Raw genomic sequence first — 20,642 nt, 5'->3', positions numbered from 1 at the left:
TTCCTACGTGATTTCCATCTCTTCTCGTAATTCGGAGTCAATAATCCGCCGGCCATCGGACCCCCAGCTACTAGAACCTTCTAGTAAACATTTGAAAAAGACTATAACCCCAACCTCTCGGAGTCAGAGGTTAGTTCTCGATTCCCCCGCCAGATGGCACGAATGAAGAGTAAAAAAAAAAAAATATATATCCCTAAGCCCCGCCCCCTATAACTCGCAGATGCCGTGTTTCCCGCGCAAACGCCGAATGTACACATGCGCCCGTCTCTCCACAAGAAAACACGGATTTATCTCCCACAGTTATAAAAAGTGCGGATGCGACGGACTCGCACATGACTTCGGAGATTGACTAGATAACCGCAAGTTGTGTGTGTGTGAGTGAGAAAAGTGTGTAACATCACGTGCTATGTCAACAATGTGCACATGATTTGCGAAAAATGAGTAATGAATGGATTTCCTTCCTATAATAATCGACAGAATAATTACATGAAACTGTGAAGCGTAATATATATATATATTTTTTTTCCTGACGTGCGATATTCTACATGTATATTTTTGGACGTTAGTGTGCATTTGCAACATTGTGATGAACATGTTCATGGGTAACTCAGGAAGTAAAATCAACAAAGGCTATTACCGACCTGACTTTCTGGCTTTTATTTTAACTTTATAATAGACTTCGAAGTGTTTGACGATATAAGGGTAAGTAATCCTGCATTTGTGCATAATCATTAAATGCAAAATTCAATATTTTGCATTTCAATTTGTAATTTTTTTTCAGCAATAGATGAGTACTCAAATTGTGTACATTCTTTTGGAACGCTATGGTTTTATTAACGGAGTAAAACAAATGAATTGTATACTCACAATTATTCGCAATTTTGAATTTTATAAATTTTTCAATTTTAAATCTTAACAAATCTCAAGAAAAAGTAACACAGGAAGAAGTAGCGTTTTTTTCTTCAAATTTATGGCGATTTTTTTTTTGTTTGGTGAAAAAACAAATTGTTAAAAATAAATAGCTTTGTTGTGTAGGTTCCCCAAAAAACATTTTGTGCGAAATTATTTAATACACATTAAAGAAAACTATTTTATACAGCGATGTGTTTTTTTTACTGTTTATAATAAAATAAAATATATTGTAATATTTTAAAATAATATTTTAATATAGTATATTTTAAAATAAAATATATTGTTTATAATTTTTGTTAATTGCATTTTTAATTGGGTTGCTGTATTTTTGAAATATATGACAACCATATTTTTATGGGCATCTTTTTCTCAGCCACCTCGTTGGGCGTTTTGCCTGTTGTGGCTTTGTATTTGTTTTACGATTTGTTTTCGATTTACGGGGGAAAAATAATGAAAAATAGATACTGTTGAGGAAAAATGAAAAAAAATCTTATCGGTGTAGATCTCCGAAAATCATGATCATTGAATAATTTTGCGAAATTTTTGAGTTACATTATCTTGAAAAAATAAGCATGATCGTGGATATAAGTCCGTTACCAAGAATAATCATGATTATATCGCGATCGAAGAATGAGAAAAGCCGTCGTTGCTGAAACATAATCGTCAGAAATCATTGGTATCGAACATAATCATATAGAAACGATTCGTATCGAACATAATCATAAAGAAATCATTGGTATCGAACATAATCATATATAAATCATTCGTATCGAACATAAACGGGAAAAATTAATCATATTAAACATAATCGTGGAAAATTAGTCATGCTGAACATAGTAACGAAAAATTATTCGTATCGAACATGCACATCGTGAAAAAATCACTCCCATTGCGCATTATTGTGAAAACAAAGCCATTTTTATCAATCAAGATGGTGAAAATAAAATCATTGCCTCCAAACATGATCGTGAAAACCAAATTGTCACAGACATAACCGTGAAAACGAAATTATTATAACTAAACAATCATTAAAAGAAAACCTGTTTTGACCAAAGTTAATCGTTAAAAATCTTTTGTTATCGAGGAGAATCGTATAAAAATGTTATTGAAAATCGTAGTGAAATACCATTACTGAGGCGAAATATAGAATATCATTAGCTTTTTTTTTTTATCGTTATTATATAACAATGAAAATTGTTTTCCCCGTAACGCTTTAACAATGTTATCCACGATTCTACTCGGAACCGATGTTTTTGCAATTGTGCTTATCGCATTTTATAGAAAATATATTATGAATTTCGTTGAAAGAAGCTATAAGAAACATTGCTGTATTGCTAACTATCGTATAAATACCATTTCCATAGAGCATGATCATTAAAAGATTTCTCCATAGAAAAAAATAGTGCGAGACACCTCAAATATACAAAAATATTACCGTCAGAGAAGTATTATGATACACATATTAATCGCGTGAAATTGTAATTATTGGTAATAATCGTGAGAAAACTATTTTGATGTATTCGATTGTGTAGGGCTTAGTAGGGTATTCGTAAGACGATGTAATTACTGTTATTGAGTGGAATAGGATAAAAGTACTGCACAGTCGGGAAAAAAATCAAATTTATTTACCATTATGGTGACAAAAAACATAACTCATCAATAATATAATTGAAAAAAAATGTTGATCGTCGTGGGAAAACCAGTGTTGCCGTGCATGACAAGTACAAAAATAGCCTTTTTTAGTACAATCGTGAACAAAATACCTATAGATTGCAATTGTGAGAAATAAGATTTTTTTTTTTTTGCCCAGCATAACCATTGTCGTGCAGCAAAATCATGGGAAAAAACATTGTTAAGCCGCATATTAGGAGAAAAACATTTTTATTGAGATTAGTGACAAAAAACTGTTAGTTTTCTGATAGAGAAACGGATACATAATCCTAAAACAATCATTGTTTCTCTAATATAATGATGGAAATTTTTTTATCGAGTAAAAGCGTGAAAAATTCAATTTTTATAATACAAATACAACGCCACAACTGGCAAATTGCCCAACGAGGTGGCTGGAAAAAAGATGCCCATAGCATATATGGATGTCATATATTTCAAAAATACAGCAACTCCTTAATTAAAAATGCAATTACAAACAATATATATACATAACACATTATAAAATGTCCATAAAATATATTTATGGTTGCCTTACTCTATGTATGGATAGCTTCTCGATTTCCCCCAACATGTGTCGTATTTCTTTTCAAAAGTGTCAATTGTGTTAGAACTCACTACCTTCGAGGGGGGGGGGGGTAAACTATTGCATTTATTAACAATCCTATTCGACCCTAATCGATACTGGTGTCCCCTTGTAAAAGCAGTCGATTGACGGCGTGCTAATAATTCATGGTCACGCGTTGACGATTTTAAACACCTCGATCATATCTCCCCGACACCTGCGTTCATCCAATGTAACTATATTCAAAAAATATTCTCTCTTCAAGCTCCGAGTGCTAATAAGGACACGCGTAGCTCTTCTCTGCACCCCTTCAACCAAGTCTATGTCCCTCTGTAGGTATGGTCCCCAAAACCTTCCAGCATACTCCGGTCCAGGACGAACTAAGCTTCGAAAAAGCGGAAGAATGACTTTAGGAGAACGCGAAGAGACCTTTTTGAAAATGAGACCAAGCATTCTATTCGATTTTTTGACCACCGCTGAACAATGTTCAGAAACCCTAAGCCGCTCGTCGATGAGAATTCCCTAATCGGTGCCCCAATTGCATCCGGGGTAGTGACACCATTCAACTCGTAAGAGAACCGTGGGTTGTTCGAACCAAAATGAGCGTCCGTGCTCTTGCCAACGCTAAACGTCGTGCTATATCCATTTGCCCACGCTACAATCCTATTCAAGTTGGTCTGGAGCAACTCCCTACCACTTTGATTCCCGATTACCCCCATTAGCTTCACGTCATCTGCCAATTTGCTAGCAATCCCATCGGTACCCTGATTGAGTTTATCGATAAAAAGTGAAAAAAAAAAGGCATAGGGCCAAGGACACTTCCTTGAGGAACTCCACTTGTGACGTCTGTCCAACCAGAGAATTCCCTGTTCACCATAACTCTTGCGACCTATCTCTTAACCACGATTCTATCCAATTCAGCAAGTTGGCCCCCAATATCGTGTAAACGCTTCAAAAGTTGTACCGTGTTGGACCCGATCGAATGAGTTTTATCATAAAAAAAAAATCCCTTTTTTTGAAATGAAATCAAGAAAAAATAGTTTTTGTGCATATTTGTGAAAAAAATTGATTTTTGTCGAGCATGACCATGAAAAAACGTCATTGAGCGTAAGCGTAAAAAATAAATTTTGAACGAGTATAATCGTAAAATGATTTTTTTTTGCAACAGTAATCGAGAGAAAAATAAATCTCTATTTATTTATCTCTAAAATAATCTAGATATAATCTCGGGAAAAAAAGAATCGGAGAGCATAATCATGAAAAACAACATTGTTATGATCAGGAAAAATCATAATCATAAAGGAATAATAATCGGCGTAATCATAAGGAATCCATTTTATCGAGCACAATTGCTTAAAGGAGATTGAAAAAATATTTTCTTTGTAGTACAATAATGAAAATGAAATGATTATGAAGCAATAGCTCCAGAAATATAATTTTTAATGATCTAACTCACTTTAAAAATGAGCATAATCATTGGAAAACATTACTATTCAGCATAATCGTATGAAACGTATCGTTTCGAGCATAAGCGTAAAAAATAAATTTATAATCGTAAAAAAGTCTTTTTTCAACCATAATCGAGTGAAAATATATTCGAAAAAAATGCGAATCATATTCATTAAAAACATTATTGCTATCCGGCATAATCATAAGGAACCCATTTTATCGAGCATAATCATGGGAAAAAATGCTGTTATTATAGCACGACACAGGAAAAGCACAGTTATAAAAGTATATCCTAGGGAGGAAAAATAGAGCAAATTCGTGAAAGAAAGGAATGGTTACTGAAACAAATTCACAATAAAATCATTGTTACCGAAACATAACCGTAAAAAAAAAAAAATTCTTGGCTACAGTTTTTACATGCTGTGAAAGAGAAATCCACATGAATTGTGAAAGTATGAAGCAGAGTATTTGTTTTTCTCCTTAATAAATACCGGCATTTAAACTTTTCAACGAATTATGAAGATTTTGATCCATTCTATAGCCACGTGTATGGGAAAAGTCCCATAATGTTTGTTAAATAAAATTTGAAATATATCGTGCATAATATCGCGTTTGAAAAACGTGGATTGTGATATTTTCTCAATTGTGAAATACAGGGAAATGTTGAAAATTTAAATATTTGAAAATGCAATCCGTTTTTAATTTTGCTGTTATATTTTCATACTGAAATAAACCCTTTCTATGGCATAATTTTGTAAACTCGTCTCAGCAACGGATTTTCAATGCAGATCTTGTTTATTTTCGAATACGGAGCACGTTAATTAATGTGATCACATAGAGAGTAAAGGTTTTTGATGATAACTGATTGATATATGGTGGTGAGATAATATCGTATGCCCTTTTTTTTTTAAGCAAAACACCATAATAGGCACGAATTTTCTACTGAACATTTTAGAGGGATTTAAGGGATTTCTTTTATTGTAATAGGAAAAGAAATAGTTTAATTTTTTGTAAGTTGAGGGCGCCGCACGAAGGCAAATCGTTATTGATTGGACCGGAATTTTTCTATCTCTTCTGTGTCCGAAACGTTCGTATAGCTTAAGCAGGAAATTCGTGGCTGAGGTAAAACAACTTCACTTATGGTGCTTCATCCACCAATGCCAACGACACTATAGGTAAAAGTTACAGGGAAATTCTGAAATGAACTGTTAATCGTACACCCTTCATATTATGGGTCTCTAATTCGAATATTTTCAATCAGAGCGAGTGAGCACCCTCTATTGACAAAATTTGAGCTATCTTTTTTATTCTCTGAACCAAAAAAATCTCCTTTCATGCGAATAAGATTTTAAATGTACTGCTTCCTAGAATGTACAATGTACTAATTACTTCAATTTTTACGAATTTTTAAACTAAAATATTACAAGGACATTCTTCATGTGGTCATAGCGGCTATTATGGCGTCGTGTACTTTATTAATATGAAAATTTAAGTTTTCTAATCGGGTTAAGAAATAATTAAGGCGAAATTCATATTTGATTTCGTGTATAAGGTGCAGTAATCCCGCAAAGGCGTTGTTGAAGACACTTATAATTGACACATACTCCATCAAGGACCGACTCCATACACCGTCAAAGTGGCCCCGAGTCCTTCAAAATATGACTTCACGCGAACCTCGAGGTTATTGAAACGTACCTCTTCGTTGATGTTCTTGGTGAGGATGGTGGATACAAAGCAAGCTCTTGATGCGAGAAATCCACCCTCGGCAAGGGTTGGGAACGGATTATGCCACTAGAGTGCTCGTGAGGAAGTTTTGAAACACAACACCGTACTGAGACACGAGAGAGGCCTTTCCTTTCTCTGGCTTATTATTACTGAAGCTTTATGGCCTAGCCTTTTCTTCACTCCTCTTCTACCTACTCTTGATATTGTGTGATTCATCATTTCTGTAGAGCAGCTGCGGCGACATGTAGAGTCATGCTCAAAATGTTGTCACTTGTCGAGATCTTTTAGATATAGGCTCATGTAAACGGCTGAAGTACTTTTTCTCGGAATGAATTTTAGCTATTTTTTTTTTTCTGTTTGCCTCAAGGAATTTGTGGTTGTCAAATGATTAATGGTGACGGTGTGAACATGGGTAGGTTTAGAATGACCTGGGATAGAGTGCGTATCCACTGTTGTGAGTAATATCGCGCATGTTAACGCGTTTCGTCATATGATTCAGTTATCGTTTCTGTTTGGGGATTTTTGTATCCGGGCTAAGGATAGCAACGTTTCGTAATGTTTTCGTATTTTAATTTATCCTTATGCCATATAATTGTGTAAACTCATTTCGACAATTACAATTAAGATCCCAATTTCTGAATACAGGGCACACGCCGCTTGATGTGATTATGCCAGGAACGGGACTGATTGATTAGTACCTCCGAAAAAATACAGATGCTAATAAAATGATCGTATATCCCATTTTGTACGAAAAATGTGACAAATTTTAAGAAAACCTGATTTTTTTCTGAGGTTTTTGACTTGCATCTGATCTGAAACACCACAGATAAATTAATACTGTTACAAGCCTTTCGAAGATAAAAAAATATTGAACATAATTCTGAAAATTACGCCAATAATTCCTGAATGTTTGCAAAATGAAATGGTTGTCAGCAAATTCACTGACTCATTTTCAGAGACTTAAAGTTGGGTTTAGAATAGTACTACATTTGCAGGTTAACCCTTACAATGGGCAAGCATTTAAATATCCATAGGAGAAAAATTTTGAGAGGTTATATATTTAAGCGAAAATGTTGTACCCTGTGTGTGTGTGTGAATGCATTATATGACGATAACAAAATATGGGATGTTGCACTTCAGGGGAAACACACTGTATTTATGACTTACAAAAACAACGCCACAACCGGCACGATGCCCAACGAGGTGGCTGAGAAAAAGATGCCCATAAAAAATGTGGATGTGGTGTACATAAGAATGTACAGCAATATGTCTCCGCCATACACGGTATTTCCCTCCAAACTGCAAGGCTCAAAAATCTTTTTTGCTAGCTTGTCATTAAATAGGCATCGATTTATCATCGACATATAATAGACATCGATTTGTCGTTGTACGGCCTACACGACTATAACTTGTGACATCCAACGAACGCGGACGGACCGCCACCAACGAAACTTTGATTATCGGTACTGGTTTATAGACGTGCCAAGGCAGCACCTCCTAGAGATAGGCCTCCGCAGTCTGCTTGTAACGTCAGCAAGTAGTTCATTTTCCCCTCAGAATATTCGGGGGGAAAATTCCCTGCTCGTGTCAGTATCATCGTTGTGCGGAAAAGAAATGATCGGGCTCAGAATTGGCAATTTCTATGCCCCACATCCAATACCTATGCGGTATTTGTGAGCTAATTAAGAAGATTCTACGGCAAAAGAAGAAACGGAACAGGATGCTGTGTTTGAAAATGTGGCAAACTTGCTAGGTAGTCTGAATGGCGTTTATGGCAAACAGTGCAGACGACTTCCATCTCTAGGAGGTGCTGGGCAAGGACACTATAATATCCATTTAGATTTCGATTCTTAGATCACGATTCATCTTAATTATCCCGTTAATTTATACTCCTGTAATTAGACTTGTTATTCTGTTATACAAATTTATATAGATACATATACTGATTAATAAAATTCCGGATGCACCCATCTTTCGGGAACGCTCGATATTTCCGAGATGGGAAGCGGGGTGTGTCCGGTCCTTCAATGTTCAATGTCATTAAATAGGAGAACATTGGAAACCTTTGGGTCATCTTGCTGGTAATTATAGAAACTTCATGAACACAGCTCACAAATAGGAATCAGATCGTCGTATTACAAATCACTCGTATTGCTTAAGAGAGCACAACACGGCCAAATACTGTTCTTACATTGAAGCGCCTACCCAGCAATGAGGAAGGCCCCTGAATGTTTGTCCCATTGTGGGGATGGGGGTGTATATCTCATAAGTTTCGCTAAGAGGCCAAATTCACGGGGGCTTCTTATTATCGAAAGGGGGCCGTTTTTCTACAATGAAGTATAATTCTTTCCTGATGAGGTCCTCTGTCGAGGTGGACTCGACATAGAGGATCATGAAAGGTTAATGAACAACGAAACGTTATTTTAAGTTAATAAAGTTGAATGTGATCACCTTTCAGTGGCTTTGCATATGTTGAATCAGTTCTCTATTGCCGAGTGTTTAGTAGCTTCGGGGGTGTTATTAAATCGAATTTTGCGGACAGAGACACTGTTGAAATACATCACCGTATGGTCATACGTATGAACGAGATTCTACTGTATATCGTACCTCCCCAATAGCGGATACTCCTCGTTAGCGGACAAAAGTTTTGGTCCCCATGAGTGTCCGTTATCGGAAGAGCTTTGCTGTATCTAGATTCCCAACAGAAATGTTCAACCCCCACAGCGATCTTCAGTAATATCTATATTTCTGACAAATTTTCAGATTCAAGCAGTGATTTCGATAACGATCAGATTTTGGCAGAAATTCTGCTATTAATGTTTTGATTCCGACAGCGATCAACAGAAATATCTAAATTTCCGATAAGAATGTTGAAGACCTGCCAACTCTCCGTATTTGGTGCGGCAATGCCAGGTTTTTTGAACGCTTACAGGGTTTCCGGATTTTAATAACGTATTGCCGGACTTGATGAAGAGGAAAAAAAAAATCAAATTACACTTTACGGGGCTAAATAATCGAAATTCTTACTAAATGACCAAAATATATTCTTCAGGTACACAGATCTTAGAAAGTGGACAATAAGAGGCACTTGCAACAAAGTCTTACAATGCTGTCTACAGGGTTCTTTCATGGTGATATTTTTCTGGATGGTGAAGAAATTTTGAAGTGTGATCAAAGTCGTCTAACCCTGTTAACATAAACAACGTGCCTTGGAAAATTTCCTTTGTATATGCAACCGATAGTCCTGCATAATTCAATCGCAATATATATTTTTGTATGATGTGTTTTTTTGCGCAAACAATGGCTGATCGAAAATATGTCTTTTCAAGAAACGTTTTTCAATTATCCTATTACCCTTACATGATCGAATGAAGGAAGGACCAACAGTTTGCCTTCTGCTCTATTTGTCTGTGATTTTTCTGTAGTGCATAAAGGCAAAGTATACGTCGTAAAAAACACATTCGTACACACAAGCACGTGGGCAGTTGTAAGATCGCGAAAAGTAACAGGAAAATTGCATTTTGCTCAAAGCAGTTGCGATGCCGTTATCTATGCGGAGCGTTTATTTACATCATTCATCGTGGAACATGACTTATCATTATCTTGTGCTGAGCACGTTGGTATGCTTTTTAAGAACATGTTTCCAGATAGTGAAATTGCCAAAAAATATGCATGTTCGAGAACTAAGGTACATAGTTTACTGCAATAAATTGCACATTGGCATTTCGCTATTTTGAGAATAAAAAATGCCCTGTAATCCGAGTAAATTTTATATTCCCCCTTTGAAATGAAATATTTAGAAATTTGAGGGAAGTGCGATTTTCAGAAAAAAATGTTCTACTAAATGTTGCATCCATGCACATTCTGCTTGCTACCTTATAAAAATATATACGCATTTTGTCAATTTTACATTTAATTCTCCTTTATTCTGACTTGTAGTCCACGGGTTATGTACAGGAAATTACCGTATGCTTGTAGGACTTTCTGTAGGAAACCGGGATTTTCGTAAGAAAATTACAGGACTTTTACGTTTTTAATGTTGGCAGATCTGAATTCTCCGATTCCTACAAAGAATATCTAAATTTCCAATACTATAGAATCTGAACATTTGACATAATTTAGTATTTCCTGATAAAAATTAAAAAAAATAATATATTATGAAAAATTAGAAGCTTCTCATGACTCCCACTAGAAAGTTCGGTGGCAAGTTTTATTCAACCACAATACGATCCGGAAAGCCCATAAGAATGGGCACCCCCTATGTGTTAACCCTCCAATTGGGGTAAGAGAAATAGCTAAATCCCCCCCCCCCTGAAATGTTTTTTGTAATAAAGAAGACTTTCTTTTGATTTTTAGCAGTTGCCGAGTAAACGGGTATAGAGGAGGGGGTGGTGGTGGTGTCGCATTGAGAAATCAACTTAGCGATGACAAGCTCAGGATATTTTACTAAGCAAGCGAGATAACTCGTCAATGCAGCTTAGACGGTTGAAAAACCCTTCAAAATCAGTTCTCGAAATGCCAAATATTTTTCAACACGGCACATCAACGCCAATCTGTTGACTGTAATATCTCAAAATATGCCATCCAATGCGATTCACGAATCAAGTTCTCACCGTGTGAAATTTATTAATAAATAATCCACATCACTTTCCTCTCGCAAATCGCAACCATAAACATTATACAGTCAATTCTCAAATGAGATTAAATTCAATATCCACTCGAAAATCTCTCTCGCACTCATCAATTAAATCGAGACATTTGTCTATAAAAGACCCAAATTTCAAGATATCATCAATACTTCGTGGATCGATCTCCATCCGAAGTTTTCTTCGGAAAATTAACGACGTCGATCTTTTCCCAACATGGCCCATTTAAAAAAATAGGAAAATGTTTCCCCTTATATATATATTTCCCGAGTTGGTTTGATTCGCTACTTGCACTAAAACTGTCTACAGTAGCCAGTTTTTGTTGTTGTCCGGAGGAAGAATGTGCCACAGGAGTCGCGGTTGTGTTCGATCTCTGCCACCGAATCGATACAGTAGAGATGCGGCATCGAGGAGGAGGGAGAGATTCCGTGGCGCCGAAGTACCAGCTCTTTCTTTCCCTCACGGCAATGTGCCCCGAGTCCTCACAAAAGAACTCCTTTTTATCCCTCGACCCTCTATTTTTCCCTCCTCTGAAATCGTTATCGTTTCAGTTCCCCGTGTCTGTGTGTCCTACGCACGTTGTCTCTTCCACCGCGTCTACATCTGTTAAAACAAGGTCGCTTTTGTCCTTCTGTTAGGACTTCCTTGATTATCCATCCATCTGAGATATTGATTTTTTGATTGCAAATCTCTTGCTTTTTCCAATCTTCCCCCTCCCCACCTTTCGCTTTGTATCGACTTCTCCATCTCCTTTTAGGATACGTGTAAGTAGTGTACATACTATTCGTGCTGCTTTAAAGAGAACAAAAAGAGGAGCTAATGCTATGTAAGTGCATCTTCTTTGAATGGTCTTCGACAAACAATTGTGCTCTTGTGAAATTGCTGTATTTGCTTTTTTTTTATTTGAATTCGCGGGGATTATTAGGATGATCGTTTCGATGATATCCATTGACGTATACCGGAGGTCTTCAGCTTTTTCCTACTCGTGAGCGCTGCCTGTACTAATCATCCTCAAAGGAAGAGCACCCTTTCAGCGAGTTGGACTTACTAATGCATGGAATCGGGATGATTTTCAATCCTTGTGTGCAAGGTGTTTAAATTGGAATTGTTGATCAAGTGCCTCTCGCGAGCACGAAATCTGGCACGTGCAGTCCGAGTGGTTCAGGGAGCACCGTGGTGCTCGCGGTCAACGGGTTGAAGATGTCTGACATATATCTTAGTTCACGATTCTTATATTGTTTTATACATGATGTACCCTTTAAGCGGTATTCAAAATTTTCCTGATCCACATTATGACTGCCACTGGGGAGAAAAAATATCACTGAACTTTCTAGAAATTGTCACTATTTTTTTTCATTCAGATTTTGAGCGATGGTATTACTCCCTCCCCCCGAAACCGAGAATAATAATGAAAACACAAGGAAGAGGAATACTCTTTTTTTTTCCCTTCTACTATTTATCCTGTACGCATATTACTATACTAGTCCGAAAACATGGGAAATGTTGCTCTCTACTTTTTTTTATCAAACTGTGAACAGAAGCTGATTACGTCCATTGTTAATTGATCGACAGGTTGGGGAGGGCGATGAAAAACATGGTCGTATATATATGAAGTCATCAACGAAACCATCTGGGCTCGTCGTTGCCGAAATGAAAGGGTTTTTTAGAAAGCGAGATATTTCGTGATTGCCACTACAAAGCGCATCAAGTTTGACAAGATAGCTGTAAGGGTTCGTTTGATTTATTCGGATTGGAAGTATCAGAGGGCACACGTAGGCAATGAGGAATTTGTTATCGTTTCTGTGTGTGTCTACGTACGTTCTCTTCCACCGGGTCTACATCTGTTAATACAAAGTTGCTTTTGGCCTTCTGTTCAGACTTCCTTGATTATCCATCCATCTGAGATATTGATTTTTTGATTGCAAATCTCTTGCTTTTCCACCCCCCCCCCCTCCCACATTGTATCGAATTCTCCATCTCCTTTTAGGATGTGTGTGTAGATACTACTACTACTTAACCGAACATGTACCTCGTACACATTCCTCTTCGGAATTTCTAACGAATCGGCACATGCCGGAATGTGTGTTCTGAGTGTATGCTTGGCCCTGACGTATTTATGTTGTCGAGTTGCGCTTTTTTCGTGTTCATGATGCCATCTGGCTTCCAGGTGTGTGTAGGTAGTGCATATTTACTACTTGTGCTTTTTTAAAGAGAATAAAAAACAAAAAAAGAGTATAGCTAATGCTGCATCTTCTTTGAATGGCGTTCGACAAACAATTGAGCTCTAGTGAAATGCCTGTATTTGCTTTTTATATGAAAACCAGGATTGGGATGATCGTTTTGATGATTACCATTGACGCATATTTTAGTCTACGAGTCTGGTACTGTTTCATACAGTTTTTAGGTATAGTATTTAATACGACCATTCGATTAATTTTAATTTAATTGTTGAAAAATTACCTATGGAAGAGGAAAATAAGAGCTGAAAAACGCAGTGAATTGAAATGCCGCTGGCAACATAGGTGGTGTGGAATGGCACCGATGATCGCTTAAATGTTCTGAAACTACGCCGCAGGTCACTTAGGTGACCCGCGACACATTTTGAGATGTCGTAGGTGATTTGCAAATGTGCCGCCAGCTGCTTGAATGATCCGTAAATGTGTTGCATGCGACATGCAACTTCACCACGGGTCACTTAAAAAGATCTACAAATGCGCCGCAGGCCACTTAAGTTATGTGGAACTGCACCGCGGGTCACTTAAGTCATCTGTAAATGTGCTGCTTCGTTCATTTTTACAAAGTTTGAGGTCACGGGCTACTTTAGATACAATTGGCACACGGTAAATGGGTTGAGCATGTATGGGTTAAACAAAGTGAATAATTGTCAAAACCCACTCGAAAACCATTTTTAAGGAGTCTCGTCTCGGACATCAGCTGTAAGATAACTGCTGATTCGCAACATATTCTGCAAAGAAACTAAGGAGAAAAAAAGCGGTCGCGTACAAAAGGCACGGATTTTCAACAATTCCTTCCGAACCACTTTTTTTTCCCCACTCGAAACTCCGAAAACTGATAAAATTTCGCACCTTTACCTAAATATTTCTATGATATCTCTGCGAGGATACGAATTCGAAATCTTCTGCATGAAAATAACCCAGAAAACGGTCGGGGAAACGGTATTTTTAGATGGAACGATTCGGTCGGATTGAATTCTGCCTCTAGAAGGAAAAAAATAAAATCGATAGATATTTGGATTTCAGGAAAATGTAATTTCTGGATAGTCTGACTTATTTGATTCTCTCTTCCCCCACCCCCCGAATATTTGGCGATATTATCCAAAGTGCATGCCATCGGATAGAGCTGCTTCTGAAATGAAAGGAGAAAATACGATATATACAGCGTACAATAGATGGTATATTTCGAGTTTCATATGGAGTTTGGTTCTCAAATTGACAACTATCGATACAGCCCGTATGGCATACGTGCTCATACGACCCACGGGACAAATGTAGCCCATGACAACCTCTAACCTAATTGTGCAAAAATGAAATAAATGACACATCAACAGATCACTTAAGTGGGCAGCGGTGCAGTTTTACATCACTTGAGTGGCCCGTGACATATTCCCCTATTATTTTGCCGCTGTGGTGGTCGAGTGGTTATAGTGACGGACTCGCGATGCGAGGATCCGGATTCGAACCCCACAGTGGTGGTCGGCTGAAGTTGGTTTTCTGTGGTTCCCAAATTCAAGGCGCAAATGCGAGCTGATCTCCCCGTTAAAAAGTCTCGCCACAGAGAGCAACAGTCCTACAACGATAAATCATGCAATCATAACACTTCACTCATAGTTTGAAAAAATGGTGGCAGATGGCAGCACTACACATAACAAGCATTACAGAGAAACAAAAAACTTCACGTCAGGTTTCACTACACGTACACGCACATTCCCGCATGCATGTACCGATTCGTTGAGAGTTCCGCGGGGTGGGGGGGGGGTATATGTGTGGTGTAGCAGTAGTAGGTAGGGCTCGGGGATCCATGATGTTCTTAAGTCAGCCACCTCGTTGGGCAATTTGCCTGTTGTGGCGTTGTATTTATATTTGTATTTGAGTGGTCTGGGGCACATACGCATATCACACGAGTTGCCAACGGCACATTCCCAGATAATTTAAGTGACCTGTAGCATATTTTCAGATCCCCGCAACACAGTTCTGGAGCACTTAATTGACCCTCGGCACATTTATAGATCATTTAGGTGACCCACGGCACATTTACAGATAGCTCAGATGAGGGGGGCGGATGGGCTCTGTTCCAAATCACTCAAGTGACCTAGGGTGATTTTCGAGATCACTAGTGTGGCTGTGCCACTTTGAAGTTACCTGCGGTAAATTTAAGATCGCTCAAGTGACCTGAGGCGCTGTTCCATATCACGTAAGTGGCCCACGACACATTTTCAAACCAATGTAGTGGCCCGCATTATCAAAAAGATTGAGCAATCTTTCTGTTTTGAACAAAATGTCGGATTTTGATTATGATCATAATTAATAGGATTTTGTCTTAACCTTTCGATTAATTAAATTTGTTTTAAAACCTTTGCTCATACATAGTGGGTAAATACTAAAACACCGAAAAAAATCCCCATAAAAGTTCAGCAGGTTATGATTGATATTTCGGCAACAATGTCGTCCAGATTTCGGTTTCATTTTCTACAGCAATTCAGTTTACAATTCTCAAATTCTGCAAACAATTCCAACAACAATGTTCGGCTTCCTGTTCAGATTATGGCAGCAAATCCTAAAATGATGACTAGATTCCTGCAGCAATGTTCAGATTCCAGTGGCAATTCTGACAACAATGTTTGACTTTCTACAGCGGTTTTACGTTTTCAGCGGCAATTCCCACAAAAATGACAAGATTTCGGTGACAATTGCCACGGAAATCCACTAGGTTCCGGTGGCAGTGATCGGCTTGCGCCTACAATTTTCGCTTTCCGGCAGCAATTTTCAGCTTTCGACAACAATGGTGGCAAATCTGTTTCCGACCGCAGTGATCGGCTTGCGCCTACAATTTTCGCTTTCCGACAGCAATTTTCAGCTTTCGACAACAATTGTTAAATTACGGCAAGAATTTTTAGAATGCGGTGGCAATTCTGACAATAATGAATAGATTTCCGGCAACAGTGTTCAGATTCCGGCAGTAATTCTGGCAACAATGTTCAGACAGCGATTAACAGGAATATCCAGATTTCCACCAACATCTTCCAATACAAATCTCTAGATTCCAGTGATAATGCCGACAATAATGACTGGACTCCAGTGGCAATCTTGGCAGTAATGTTTGTCTTTCGACAGCAATTTAAGCAGCAATCTTCAGATTCGAGAAGCCATTTCAGCTACAGTATTCGAATTCCGGCGGCGATCACCATTAATTTCCAGATATCCGCCGAAAACTTCCAACCTAAATGTTCAGACTCCGTCAGGGATTCCGACAACAGTAGAATTCGGCAGAAATTCCGACAGTAATTCACAAGAATAACTAGGTTTCTGACAAGAATTTATAATCCCGGCAGCGATTTAGAATTCCGCCAACACTTTTCGAATCTTATCTCGTAATACATATCCATATTACTTAGGGTTACTAGATTCGAAAATTGAGAAGGGGGGAGGGCTCTTGCCCCCTTAACAACGTCCCTTTTCCTAATTTTTAGAACAGATAGTGCCACTTATGAGCTATATACCACATTAATAACTTTTCCTGACTAGAACAAAACCGCAAAAATAGAAAAAATTCTGGGAATTTTAACGGTTATTATAGTCAATGGGGGAAAACCACAAAGAACACTCATGTCAATAAAGAGATGTTTCTCTGAAAGTGGAATTTTTTTTTCTAAGGAAAAAAGAAGAAAAATAATTCCGGAAACCTGAAAAGGAGGACAAAATTTCGAATTTTCTGAAACGTAGGAGGACGCTTGAAATGAAATCAAAAAATGACGTCTGGTAACCGTAATGTCACTGTACAATATATATATATATACAGCTGTAAATACCGTAACTACACCTCACTAACAATATTCTTCACAAACCCTCAACAAGGGGAGTAATCGTAAATTGATTCCTACAATAGCTAACTTCAATTCCTGACATCAACGCCAATATCCGCATCACAAGACATGCATAAATTCATAATATCTGTACCGAAACTGAAAACCACTCCCGCAATTTGAATCCATGTCCACAAAAAACACTCCCGGTCCATCCCAATATTTCCAATACCAAAATCAATCGACTCTATCGCCGCAATTGCACGGTACGTGTGATCCAGATACACGGAAAGAATGGGCTTTAAATATAAAACATTATCCAAGATAACTCTTTAAACTTTTTTTAGGACAGGGGGAGTAGTTAGGCATATGAGAAATTGAGTGTTGGGAGGTAAAAAACCTAAACAAAAAAACATTACTACCGAAACAAACTCGGCACTATCTTTCTTGGCACAACCGTGGCTCGATGTAGAGAGAACCCAGAGAAGAAAAGCTCTATTATCAGTCCAGTCACGAACACGGTCGTCTAATTTCAAGTTATTTAAACACTCCGCGTCAGTGCTGACAGTGTTCTCGCGTGCGAGTTCCTAGAGAATGGAGAGAGTTCGAGAGTTCCATTCTTTATTTTTTTCGTGTATATATGACTGCCCATGAAAATGTCCGATACGTGAACACCTCAGTTTTATATATGTATTTTTTTCTTTTATGTTTGTTAAGAGTTACCAAGCGAAACACGCATATACGCATGGCACGAGCACGCACTTCGATACATAAAGAATGCTAGGTAAATATCGCACAAACATGGATAGACGCCATTGTTGTACTAAACTCTCGATGCGAAAGAAAAAAATAAAATGTGTCTAGTGTTTTTTTACAGTTATTGTTATTATTGGGTTTTATCGTCGTCATAAAACTGACATAAACAAGTTGTCTTTATGACTAATGAAATTTAGGCCTAGTAGGCTTGCTTGCAACGATTATTTTTTATTGAGCGCGTAGCGTGTCGCGAAGGAGCTCTTGCAGAATATAATACTATATTTTCTGGTCTATGTATAGATACATATTTTTTCCCTTCATAGTGATCGTTTTCGGAGAGAAATTGTTAGAAGAGATGATGGGATGTTTTATTTTGATATGTTTAACACTTTTTTGCCATTTGGAATAGTGCGATATTCATGTGTCAGTCTACTTCTACACCATACAGGGTGCTCTGTAAGTCCTAAAACCGTTCGATACATCAACCGTTCGTCGTAGAGAAATGGTTTCAATTGGAAAAAAATGCTCAAAATGTGTTCAGAAATCACTCGGCACTAGTTTTGAGAGTTGAAATGCAGTGTGACACAAACAAACGGTCTCCGTCCAGGAAAACCCAATTAGAAAGATGTTGCCCCGTCTCTTCTGAGGCAAGGAAAAAATCCAGGTTTCTAAGTGCAATACTGTCGAATCCCGTTATAACGAACTCCAAGAGACCAGAGAAATCACTTCGTGATAACGAAATTTCGTTATAAAGGAATTTTAGGTTTTTGCATTGTTCTTATGTAAATTTATCTGAGCGATTAGAAAAGGCTTCATTAAAACGAGATTTTCGCTATATCGGTATTCGTTAAAACGGGATTAGACTGTATTTGAATTCGAAATAGGAGAAAAATTGGGAAAGAACATCACGAGCTAGAAGCACTCATTTCTCTCATTTTTTGCTATTTTTTCCCCAACTTTTCTCCTATTTTTAAATTAAAATTTCTCAGCGAATAGTGCATTTAAAAATTTGAATTGTTTGACCTCAGGAGAGACAGGGCAACATCTTTCTAAGTGTGACACTAACTGAGTTTTTCAGGATGGAATCTCCATATAAAAATTTTGAATTTTTATGCTACATTGAATTTTCTCTCTAAACTTACTGAGTGATTTCTGAACGCATTTGAGCATTTTTCAGATTGGAACCATACCTCTACGACGAGTGGTTGATGGGATGAAGGTCACATTAGGGATTACAGGACACTGTAAAGCCGCAAGTCGTTTCTTAGTTTGCTGTGTAGACATTTTTTCGAATTTTTAGGAAAATACTTGAATTATTCTGTATTCTTCCGCTTGTAAAGACAATGCTTGAACTCTGTACATTTCGTGAAATATTATTCAAAAATCCGCATGTTTCGTAGGCTGAATTGAACAAAAGCCAGGTTTTCCTAGGAGCAAGCTTTCTGGTGCGCGTCCAGCGTGAAAACTGTGATTGGTCAAAAACCCTGAATTTCAGGTTTTTAACCAATCAGCGTTTTCACGCTGCACACTGCGCAGAAATTTTAATCCTAGCAAAACCCGGCTAAACTGAGCACGACCAGGCTGTATCAATATGCCTCAGTTCCCTTGAAGAGCGCGGCCTTGACGGTATGTTGTAAGCTAAAAACATGAGAGGAACATTGGAATTTTTTAAAAATGAAAGTCCATATTTCCGTGAATATTTGTGGTGCCATTTTCATGAAAATGTATACGAACGTTACTTAGAGCAAGTAAAATGTTTTGCAAAGTTAGAAATCATTGCAGTGTTTACGTACAAAGGTTGATCAAAAACATCTTTTTTGTATATTTAAGTTCTTATTGGTCCCCTAAATAAATATTCTTTCTTCTAAATCTTCAATGAAAATCTCTCCATAGCAAATAGCATCTTGTAAACCATTTAAAATGCACTTCCATGTTGCCAGTTTCGTTTTGTGAAAATAGAAGACAACACTGGATGCATGCACGCACGAAATTTACATAAATGTCTAGTCAGGTTCCACATTAATTATTAATAAACCGAACACAGCCACCTCTTTGAAGGTGAAATGGTAGTGCATTGCCTCTGGAGTAAAGATAGACTAAGCTGTGGACCTGTAGAAAAGAAAGGGCCACCACACTACCAGAGACGGGGGAAGCTTGATGGAATGATCACGGTGTCCCTCTATGATGATATGGGCTTCTAACTGGGTTATCCCATCATCAAACGCCACGGAACCCTCAAAAATCCCAGCACCCCCATAGAACTTTCAGAGAAGAAAACATTATTACTGATATTGCGCAAAGCTGTTCATTATTTTGAATTTTAACGAGATGGTTGTCGTTTTGAAAAATTATACCATTCTTGGATAACTAAACAACTCAGAAGCAATAACATCGGTATTCTTTTTCACATGGAATTTTCGAACCAGAAGTTCATGGAAATGCCATTTTCCGTTTCATCAGGAAATTATAAGTCGACTTATAAAATCCTGGCAAAGATTTCGTGGCCCGTTGGACAAAGTTGCGCTCAATCGACTGGGAAAGAAATCAACGTATTCGTCAACGAGCGCTTTTCGAACTTTGTTGAAGAGGCCACAGCGAGTGAAGGTTCCCTTTTGAAAGTTTGGAAGATCTGCAAAAAGAAAAGCAAGAAAATTACCAAAATTCAAAACAAAGTGGAGGTGAATTGGTCTTCACTGATGCTGAGATAGCGGAAGTGCTTGCCGAAACTTATGAGGGTCAATTCAAACCTAACACGAATCAACCGATTGGCACTCAGCGGGAACACTTGAATATAATTGAGGAATTTCTCAACAGACCACGTCATCAGAGTCTTAGTGGGTTTCAAGATTCAGAGCTAACAACTATGGAGGAGGTTAGAGAA

At 37.7% G+C, this 20,642-nt stretch overlaps 1 protein-coding gene across 1 annotated transcript in view; it reads left to right on the top strand.

Annotated features, from left to right (window-relative positions):
• The first annotated feature begins 241 nt into the window (after positions 1-241).
• The window catches only part of LOC149066212 (cadherin-like and PC-esterase domain-containing protein 1), a 238,295-nt gene continuing 217,894 nt past the window's right edge, over positions 242-20,642 (top strand). The window contains exon 1 of the mRNA XM_089253078.1: positions 242-702. The gene's annotated coding sequence lies outside the window, so the exon portion shown is untranslated. The remainder of the gene's footprint in view (positions 703-20,642) is intronic.

Source organism: Pholcus phalangioides, unplaced genomic scaffold (assembly GCF_987345545.1).
Source record: "Pholcus phalangioides strain wild (caught in Gottingen) unplaced genomic scaffold, Ppha-v1.0 ptg000032l_1, whole genome shotgun sequence".
NCBI lineage: Eukaryota > Metazoa > Arthropoda > Arachnida > Araneae > Pholcidae > Pholcus > Pholcus phalangioides.
The sequence above is the reverse complement of the archived record's forward strand: the minus strand, read 5'-3'. Positions and strand labels throughout refer to the sequence as shown.